This window comes from Squalius cephalus (genome assembly GCF_949319135.1).
Source record: "Squalius cephalus genome assembly, chromosome: 9".
NCBI lineage: Eukaryota > Metazoa > Chordata > Actinopteri > Cypriniformes > Leuciscidae > Squalius > Squalius cephalus.
The window spans coordinates 21,628,160-21,639,280 of NC_137130.1; the positions used below are offsets into that span (position 1 = coordinate 21,628,160).

An 11,121-nucleotide genomic window follows, 5' to 3' on the forward strand; every position below is an offset into this window, starting at 1 on the left:
ACACATGCATGACCAGACAGAATGTTTTGAAAACATACTATTAATTCATTACGCATTTAGAGAATGTCATATTTTACTTGGGACAGAGGTTAAGTGTGTATTTGTCATACAAATCTAATAGTTTGAATGTGTTTTGACTTCAAAACTGGCATAGGAGAATGTGTATCTCACATAAGGAGTTTTTGTTGGGAATGATTATAATATATGTATATATAATTATGTGGACTTTTAAATAGATCCTAAATAGATTGTAAATAGATCCTAATTAGAGGGAAAAGTCTCCTTTGTTTCACCATGTAATGGGTTTAAACTTGTTTGACCTATGACCTCTAAAACATGGGCTCACTTCAGGCTGTGTTTGAATGCTGAGACTGACAGGAAACGTAAATCATTTAAAGCTGATGAAAGCTGTGTGCTTTTGCCACTGAAAGGTTTGGAATGCTCTTAGACTTCTTACGAATCAAGAGAAGGAAATTACACATTATGCAAGATCACACAAACAAAATAGTTGTTCGAAATATCAGAGCAACACACAAGTCGTTTCATTACTGAATGAATTAGTGTTTATGAACTAATTGGTTTAGTGACCAATTCAATGACTCACTCATAAAGACAGTCAACTTGTTTCAGGATTGAATGAATCGGAATTTGAAACAAATCGATTGACTGAATGATTTAATTACACATAAAGACTGGCTGCATCCGAAATCACATACTCTCTTCTAAAAAAGTATGTTCTATATAGTGTGAATGTGTGTAGTATGAATGACGTACTCCATTCATCATATTGTCATTATCATGTGACCTACCAGCATCAGTTGTGTTGCTTCACTTCATGGGATAGTAAAGTGTCCATGGTATTAACACTTCAGAATCTCGCAGGAAGTAAGTCATCCAGATACTTTTTGCCTACTCTTTGATGTGTACTGTGAATTGAGTTATTCTACTCAATTATTACTTTTCTATAGTGTCACAAACTGTTTTTCACTTACTTTATAGTATGCTATTTCGGATGTAGCCAGTCACTCGTTTCATTCCTTAATGAATCAATGTTTTGATCAAATCGATTGACTGAATATTTCAATGACTCACTCAATCAGTTGTCGCCACCTACTGGTGCAAGGATGTAAACACTGACACTGAAAAATCCGCACCACTAATGCACAGACTCTATAACAAACACTGACAAGTTATACAGAGTTACAAACAGTGAAAAGTGCCTGTGCTGTGAAATATCAGCACTCTTGGAATGGAACTCTTGGAATATTATTTAATTTTTAATTAAAGGAGCAGAATAAATCTATTCCACGGTGGATTGACAATTTTACAACCTGCAAAAATGAAGAATAACTGTGTTTCATGGGAACTAAGACTAATCTGTTGATCAACTCACATGCAGCCACCAGGCTACACTGTTCCGTCTGCGTGTGTATGCATGATCAGGACAGAATTTGATTACACTTGGCAAGTGATTTGGCAAACAAGCTGTATATAAGGTGGCAGGTTGGAGAGGGGAAAGTTGCTGATGAAAACTAGGTGGGGGGAGAGCAAGGGTTGAGTATTAGTGTTTGAACTGAACTGGTAAGTTACATTTAAAAAAAAAATCTTCTCTGTATTTCTCTTCTCTAGCTTGCTTTCTAATCAAGTTGTCAGATAAACCTGGCATCGTATATTATGAATGTTGTTGGCTCCTTGATGCAGGATAAACTCTCTTGGATGAACGCGTCTGCTAAATACATAAATGTAAAAAGCAAATCCATTTGAGTTATAAATTGACATGCCACACAATTAATAAGTTTCCCTTTTGAGCAGACTGGTGATGTTTAGCTCTGAATCTGCTCTGATCTCCTCTAATCTGAGACGTAGAGCTCTTTTAGTGTGAACAATGCGTGCTGTTTTTGAACATTGTCACCCTTGCCATCACCTACTTACTTGCAGTCCAATTTACTATATTTAGCTCCACGTCTCCTGCACTCTGGACGCAAGCCCTCCCCCACTGACATTCTGATTTCATCTGTCTTTGTTGGCCTGTCAGGCTCCTGTGCCTGCAGACATCCTTGGGTGTGAGGTAAACTTTCTGATAAGCTGTGAAAAATGTTGTTACACGTTAATGATTGATGCTGCAGAAAGATGATGGATGCGCGTCCAACCCCTCAACCTCTCTCACTCTTGTGATAAACCATGTGTCTCATCTTGTTGTACTATTAAAAGGGGTTAAAATGAGGAATCACATTTTCCTTGATCATTTAAGAGAGAAGGGTCTAAAGGTTTTGGCATTATAAGCAGGCCTTATGGGAAAAAAATAAATAATAGAAAAAGTTTGGTACGATTTTTTGGGTACGAAAATCTGACGCCAAATGATAGTGTAAGATATGGCCTTTTTATACAATCTCTATGTTGGTTCTGAGGGTTAAAGGCACACTATGCAGTTTCTGTTTTTCTCAAACAGCGACCCCTAGAGTTGCTGCGGAGTACTTGAATTTAACTTTACTGTCTTAAATACCACTCACGCAGAGCCGTCTCTGCACTCTTCCGACCGCGCTTTCTTTGTTTTCTTCATCGACTCTGCCATGATTCACGTCTGAAATGCGTGCTAGTGTCTTCCATAGAGGCTGCTTCATATGTTGTTGATGTATGTGACGTCATTGATGTAAAGCAAGTCGTGATACCCCCCCCCCCCCCCGCCCCCCAAACTTTTACTATTACAACTTTTTATACGTTTTTACTATTACAGCTATCGAGATTAACAAATCGTGAGAAGTTTTTTAAGTATTTAGATCTATTCTCATCACATAAAAGGTTGCAGTGATGAGCATTGAGCAGATGACAGCCTGTTGATCGCGTGAATGAAGATCTTATCACTGCAACGCAGTTTCTGCGAGAAACAACGTGAAGTTGAGTGTTTAGTCACTGGCTGATGCATAAACTGATGCATAAACAGTATTGAACGACTTTGAGAGAAAGATTATCTGTCTGAACTTGAACAATTACGCATCAGAAATTCACATAACCCACTGGTTCTCCAGAGGCTCGGATGAAGGAACTAAAAAAATACTTTTGTGTTCATTTGTACATCCAAACACTGAGCAACTGCCATGCTTCGTTCGCTTGTTTGCAAGCCATGATGTCTCTCTAGGAAAAAACAATATCGCGCTGGATCTAGATAACACAGTGTAAATTATCGTTAATAAAATCACTACTTACCGCTTGCGGGAATGTAACGTAAGTTGAAATTGCCCCCTTCGTCAGTATGAGACGCTGAGAGAAGCCTGGCTGCTTGATATTGTCCCAGGTTAGAAAAACAGTCCGTGGTGAAATGGGCAGAGCAAACTAACAACTTTTAATTAAACTGTAGCGGTATCCGATTATAGATAGATAGATTATAGATAGATCTACCATTTTCCCTATGATCCTCGCTTGTTTCTTCACCTGCAGAACTTCCGATGATTCGGCTGCGCAGTTCCGCCTGGCATTGAACATGGGCTGGCATATGCAAATTTTTGGAGGCGTACATATTAATGATCCCGACTGTTGCGTCACAGTCGGTGTTATGTGGAGATTTGCCTGTTTTTCAGGGGTGTTTTTCAAAAACGAGATTTAAATAAGAAGGAGAAAACTATGGTGTTTGAGACTCACTGTATGTCATGTCCATGTACCTACTGAACTCTTGTTATTTAACTATGCCAAGATAAATTCAATTTCACATTCTAGGGCACCTTTAAAATGATTTCAAAGCTGTTATATTAAGGTACAAATCTTAAATAGTGTGCCTTTAATGTAAGAACTCAGTTTTCTCTCTTCTCCTTCTCTGAAAGAGACAGCAGCCTGGCTATAACTCACACACACTGATGTGTGGACAGGCAAACAGATGGAAAAGATGATCAAAAGAACTCCAGAACACAGATGAGAGTGTAGTTGTTTCATTCCAATAAGAGTTATTCATTTTGGTTGTTCTTTTTGAGTCATGACACAACTGAAAGCAGTTAATGTTGGCATGTATGAGCACAAGAAACTCTTTTTTTAGTGTAAATGTGCATTAAACAGGTTTAGGGTTTCTTGTTTAATCTGTTTCAGCTTTGGGCATGTGCAGTAATGTTTCTTAGGAAAAACTGATGATGGTTAAAGTGTGATGTTGGATGTTGTTGGTTTAAAGCAGAGGTTTAATGTCTGTGTATAGGCTTGACCTGAGTTAGCTGTGCATTATGGGAGTGTGTATATGTACGGTTATGAACTGAGTCCTGAGGTGGTTTGTTTTCCCAGCTGTTAGGAGGGAAAGCCCAGTCCCATGTGACCTGTGTTTCTCCAGCTGTTCTCAGATCAGCCGCCTCAGCTGGGACCAGAGCAGGACCTCGATAAAAGGCTGTCTCTCACATGACTCAGTTTGTTTCTCTGATATTTAAACTCACATTCTCCTAAATTTTTGTTGCAGGATCTGATGGTTTACACTAAGATTTCCTGAAGGAAGGAGAAAAGGTTTTGTTTTACTGACACTGTTTACACAACTATTTTCTTAATAAGCATTTTTTTTTTTTTTTAGAAAAAAAAGGTTAAACATTTAAATTTATTTAAAAAAAAAAAACTTTATACCCACAGTTTGAAGTAAATATTTTTTTGCAAGGACATATAAAATGGGTCAAAATTGACAGTAAATTAATTTATAATGTTACAAAAGATTTTGTATTACAGATAAATGCTGTTCTTTTGAACTTTCTATTCATCTAAGATGGAAAAAATGTATCACAGTGTCAGTTTCATCAGCATCGGCATAAAATAATGATTTCTGAAAGGATCATGTGATACTGAAGTAATGATGCTGAAAATTCAGCTTTGCATCACAGGACTAAATGTTTTAAAACATTCAAATAAAAAAAAAACAATTATTTTAAATTGTAATAATATTTTGTTTTTATCTTTAATGGTAAGCATAAGACTTCTTTCAAAAAATATTACTGACTCATATATTATATGAAGATATTTTGAATATACTGTATCTTGTTTTAAGTATGGTAAACTAGACAAAATATTAATTAATAAAATGACATTTTGCAGTGTTAATAATGACGACAGATGAAAAGATATAGGCTATAAGGATAATGTAGCACAAAATGGTTAAGGACATGCAGGAAAAGGCACCAGAAAAAGAGTAACATAAAAGTGTTATGACAAACATTGTACCCTTGAAAGTGTACCCATGAGGTTTTGACTGCTGTATGGAATATAAGTCCTCTGGTCTTAAAGGGTTAACATATTAGTGCGGACAGTCCCAGCTGGTCAGACACGTCTGTCAGCACAGCTATTACAATCCTTTCTGCCAAGGGAAGGGGAGCGGGGCCAGTGACCTTGGAACCAACTGAACATCATTTTCTGCCTGCCACCCAACACATTACTTTTAGAATTCGCTTGTGGACATATGTTTATGAATGTGTATTTGGATTTAATGTGAGCATGACTATCCAGTGCTTGAACTCTTCAATGTCATGATAACACAAGTTCTTGTTCAGGAGAATGGTTTTCTGCTTTGACCCCTTAAACTTCATACAATGTGATAATGCAACAATGAGTCATATGCTGAGTGCAAATATGTGATGTCAGTGAGAGACCCTGAGAAGTCAAGGAGAGTGTTAATTTTACTACTCAACAAAGAAGCTTTGTGTCCTTTAGTTTAAAGCCCCATGTGGAGATTCAGGGAGATCTCATTTTTTATTGTGAGTGATAATGAGGGCTTGCTCACTGCAATGCAGAGAGACCCATTGGCCAGGGTTAGTATGAGATTCATGGTCTACTCTTTTCCTGAAAGGGTCAAGAGGTTATGGGCAGACATGAATTCACTCATCTCACGCTGCATGTTTGTCTGTGCTTTCAGCTCGAGAGGACAATAGAAAAACACACATGGATCTTCTCTCAAAGCATTCACTTCAGGCAGAACTCGCTTTCAAAACTCAGGTAAACGTGATTTATTTTGCTGTAGTGAGCAGGAATCACTCTCACAACTGTGGAAGTCCATTTGCACCTTTGCGTAACCTTGATTTCATATCTCGCAATTTAACTTTATCCACCTTAAGTAATTGTGCACAGTAAAGCCATGCCCATTAATTTTACCAAATGGTCATGGGGCTGCTTCCAGTTTTTTAGCTGTTCAAAAACAGCTTTAAATTGCAAACTATCAAAAACAGGAATTATAGGCTTCTAAATGAACAACAGGTGGAGGTAATCCAATGAGAAACTATGGAAACTAACTAGGGGCGGGATAAAGGGAACAAAGGAAAAAGGTAACTACACTGAAAAAAACGATTCATTGACTAGTTGAATTTACTAAAAAAAATTATGTAAATTGGTTCCACATAATTGATTTTAGCTACATTTAAACAAATGCATTACGTTGTTATGTAATGCATAACTAAGTTCAGCTTAATGCATTTGTTTAAATGTAGCTAAAATCAATTGTGTGGAACCACTTACGATACATTTTTTTAGTAAATTCAATGATTTCAGTAAATTCATTGAATTTACTAAATGTTTTTATCGTAACTGGTTCCACACAATTGATTTTAGCTACATTTAAACAAATGCATTAAGCTGAACTTAGTTCAACGTAATGCATTTGTTTAAATGTAGCTAAAATTAATTATGTGGAACCAATTAACATAATTTTTTTTAGCAAATTCAACTAAGTCAATGAATCATTTTTTTCAGTGTAGAACTAAACCAAAAACAGAACATATGTGTGACAGTCATAGTGACTTTAAGAGAAAATTAGAAACATCTGTTAAATTATTTGTCATTGCACAAAATGTAAAATTATTCAAAGACTATAGGAATGTATAACAGCCTTTTAATACCATTCTTATTAATATATAATATATATTTTAAAGAGTCATTAATATAAAATAGTAAATCAGCTATTCTATGTAAGAGATTCATCTTAAAGGTAAATTTATTTGATTTACCTCCGCCGATGCGGAGTGTGAAGGTAGGGGAGAAGTGAAAGATGTGACCACGGCCCAGCGGCTTTCCCAGGATGGTATGGATTTCTAGGTTCTGGGTACAGCGCTAGCTTTTGATGTTGAGCCTCTGAAGGAGGTGGTGAGAGATGAAGTTGCTCACTGAGCCGAAGTCGATGAGAGCTTGTGCTGGAACAGTAGTACTAGGAGTTATGATGTGTTCTGTGGTACGGGTGAGAGGAGCAATCTTAGGTGGAAGTTGGATGGTACTCAACGCTGGGCGTGGGGGTCGAATGGGACAGTTAGACATGATATGTCCTTCTCCCCCACAGTACAGACAAAGATGGTTCGATAATCTTCTTTGACGCTCCGCATGAGTAAGATAGTAAGAGTCGACCTGCATCGGTTCTGGTCTTGGAAGTGCGACTGATGGTACCGAAGGCGGAGGATACAGAGCGGGTTGGGGCAGTGAGCACGCTGAGAGGCATTGGGAGACTCGAATGAAATTCTCTAATCCCATACTATCATCGTGGATTACCATAAATTGACGAACATCGGTATTTAGACCTTGACGAAAGGCGGTGAGGAGGGCAGTCTCATTCCATCCACTTGCGGCTGCGAGAGTACGAAATTGTAATGAATAGGAACTGACCGATTGATTACCTTGACAAAGTTGAAAGAGTTGAACATGTACAGAGAGGGCGGATGTGGTTTTGCCGAAGACTTCCTTGAAGTGAAGCAGGAAGGCAGACAATGAACTCGTGACTGGAGCGTTAGCTTGTCATAACGATTGAGCCCACTGAAGGGCGCGTCCGGTGAGAAGGGAAATCACAAAGGTGATGCGTGCTCGATCAGTGGAAACTGGTGAAGGCTTAGCTGACAGTAATGATGTATCTTTTTGCCTGTAGATGAAGACGGGAAGAACCAGGGTAACGAAGATCGGCGATGACGGGAAGAACGGGACTTCAGGTAAGTGTTTCGAATGAAGGAATCTCAGGTGAGTAGTTTGTGGCGTAAGTCATAGACGAGACCAGCCACTGAGGAGAGGGGATCAGTGGAAGATAAAGGGTGAGTGATGATGAGGTGCAGGTGCAGGTGATCAAAATTCAGGTGATAGTGATCGAGTGGGCGGAGTGCAGTGATCTGGTGCTGATGGTTGGATTGGTGTTTCCGTTGACTCCGTGACAGTACTGTACATTTTTAATTTTCCATATTTTTATTTAAGAGATTTCTTAGCAACTCAGTGAATTCAAATTGAATGATTTTACTCAGCCTATAGGTCTTGAATTAAGTGATCTAACTCATGGATTTAGTGAATAATTAATTACAATAAGTATTAATTGTAAAAAATAATAACACTAGTATCATGTCCATCTGGGGCTTCTGTGCCAATTCTGTTGGTTGGGGGCTAATTTTACTTTTCACTTCAAAATAAAAACAAACTTGTTTTACTCCACAAATCTAAAAACACAAAAAGGCAAAAACTTTGGTCATTGTGATGTAATGTCACGGATCACTTTTTTCTAGTGAAACAAAATTAGATCAATTAACCTCAAAAACCTGTTTATCTCACAATGTGGCTTTATATTACACAATGTGACTATTTATTAAACTCACAATTACATTTTTATTTTTTTACTCTCTAAAAGGCTACATGCTTCCTGAGGGAAGACATGAGATGAAGGAGACTTGAGCGCTAAGGTGCCAACAGACAAGTGATGGACAGACGTGCCAGGGTTTAGAAAGATCCAACAAGTGGAGAGCTCATCACTTTCTCCTACTGCCTCAGCTCATGTCTCCAAGAGCACATCCAATCCCTTCATCTATATTTAACTCAAGGTCTTGAGGACTGTGAGAGCCTGGCCTGTCAGACCTCCTGTCACCATGCTCCACTCTTTTCACCAATACTTCTCATGAGCTGCTGGCTTCACACATTCTCACTCTTTATAGACTTTTTCAATGATACGACTGTAGGAACTTATCAACAGGTATATATGCAAGCATCTCCAGCTTTTAGAGGCCTGTGGTTCTGCTCCAATACAAACTGCCACATAAATCAGGTGCTGTGCACAGGCATTGGGGGCCTGGCATGCTAAGTGAGTGTTTGAGTGAAGGTGAACAAGTGTGGGTAGTCACCATGTATCTGGCATGTTTCTGAGACAAACAGTACTATCGTGCGTTGCTCCATTAACATTTTTGCCATGGTGTTCCTCTTGAAGGTAAGTCTACACCACACTGGTTCAATAACAAGCTGGCAGAGAGGCTTAACATCTGAATAGTGTGGTACAAGATGTGCTTCTAGAATTAAAGTCATCATGAGAACATGTTTTAACCATGGTGCCTTGCTGCTGTTTTAACTGATTCAGGCCTCTATCCAAAAGACTATGTTGCCAATCATGGTTGAATGAATGAATGGTTTGAGGAAAACCAGTGCTTCAGATCCATAGTTATCAGCTGTGGGTTCAGTTTTTATGTGAAGTCATCATTGTCCTGAAATGGATGGAGGTTTTAAAACGTATTTAGAGATCAAGCTCAATGACTCGGTTAAGCCTTGGTCCTGGCTACTAGGTCATAAAAATGGCTCACCTCTGATCCAAAACGTGACAGAATGACAACACGCTGGAGGCCTCTGGTAATAAAATTGGCTCAAGTGTGATCCTGGCTATGGCATCTTAGTCTTAGCATCTCTGATCTGACAAGTTATCAGCAAGACTTTGCCTGCCAGGCTAATAAACATTACACTGGGATCTGTACATCGCATGCTAATACCAGCTGAAAGGGTTTTGCACTTGGAAATAAGTTTATCAGCAATTTGTAATAAAGTTGTTTGCTACTGCTTTACATTTTGCTAAATTAATTGGTTCAGTGGCATATTTCAGTGGCAAAAATGTCATAACAATATGAATTTGGAAAATGTTTAAATGCATTGATCATTTCATCTTAAAATTTCTTGTGGTATAAGATTAAAGTAAAAAGTCATTTAAAAAAGAAATCTGATATTTTTAGAGACTTAAATTTGTTTGCATGTTGGTTGGACCACATGACTTTGATCTGGCAGACAATTTTTTTTTCAAATATTAATAAGCAGTGAAACATCTTTTTAATAAAAGATAATTGTAATAAAAGATAAAAATCAAACTTAAGGTTTTCTTGTCAAGAAGTTTTTTTTGTTTTGTTATAATATCGGAACACTCCAACTCACCCTGACATGAATTGACCCAAGAAATATCTAAATTAATTTTAATTCTGAAATTACAAACATATCAATGCATGAACTGCGTATTTTTTAATATGATATAGGACAAAATAATAGATAGAACAAAAAACTGGTATAGTAAACAAAGTGTGACATATTAAGTTAAGAATAGAATGAAAGAGATGAAAATACATTAATGGCATGATCTTGATATCTAGAGTAGATCTTTTCTCACTAGTATCATATGACTGGACTCAGCTCCTTTGGTGTTTCTCTTTTTGGTTGGCATGGATGTGAGATTAGTTTCCAGCTGTCCTAGTGAACCTTATCGCACTTCAATATTCTGGTTTGTCAGAGAATGAAATAACTTTTCTGTCCCCGGAGGCAGAGTTAGAGCGGCTGGGACCACCTGACACTGGATCACCCCCATGGAATCCTGGGAATGGTGGTGTTCATTCTGTGGTGCCACACCACAGGAGATCTGGCATCCCTGAATTGTGTTTATTTGTTGGCACCCTGTCGTGAAAACCTTCCCATCAACTGCATATTAATCTTGTCAGCAAATCTCTAAAGGTCTTTTTTCCTTTGCATCCACACCTCTCCCAGCTCAAGCTTCTGATGAATTTATGGCCCTCTCCTCACCTCCTCACTCGCCTCAGCCTCGCTCCTGTTCTCCTCCAGTTTCTCTGCTCCTTTCTTTTCCGGTCCATATACATGTCCTCTACACACACGTGGATAAATATACAGGGATCTTTGGTGACATGTAGCCATCATAGAAGGTCACTAGGAGCTCCAGTGAAGAGAAACCTCTCAATCCCTCTGAGCACAGGCCCTTCTTTTGACTGAAGCAACGGCCACAACCATGATCTGACTGAATACTCCTACTAGAAAGTAATCACCACTGTAAACAGTTAAAAAAAATAATTGGTTTGAGTAGAGCAAACTTAAATTAAACATTAGTTCAGTCAAATGAACTTTTATGAG

General features: G+C 38.2%; 1 long non-coding RNA gene across 1 annotated transcript; it reads left to right on the forward strand.

The window, feature by feature from the left end:
• Positions 1-1,468: 1,468 nt before the first annotated feature.
• LOC307164728 lies at positions 1,469-10,059 on the forward strand. The gene is made up of 4 exons (XR_013822328.1): positions 1,469-1,581; positions 5,864-5,943; positions 7,850-7,910; positions 8,591-10,059. It is a non-coding gene; the product is annotated as an uncharacterized lncRNA (long non-coding RNA).
• The last annotated feature ends 1,062 nt before the right edge of the window (positions 10,060-11,121 follow it).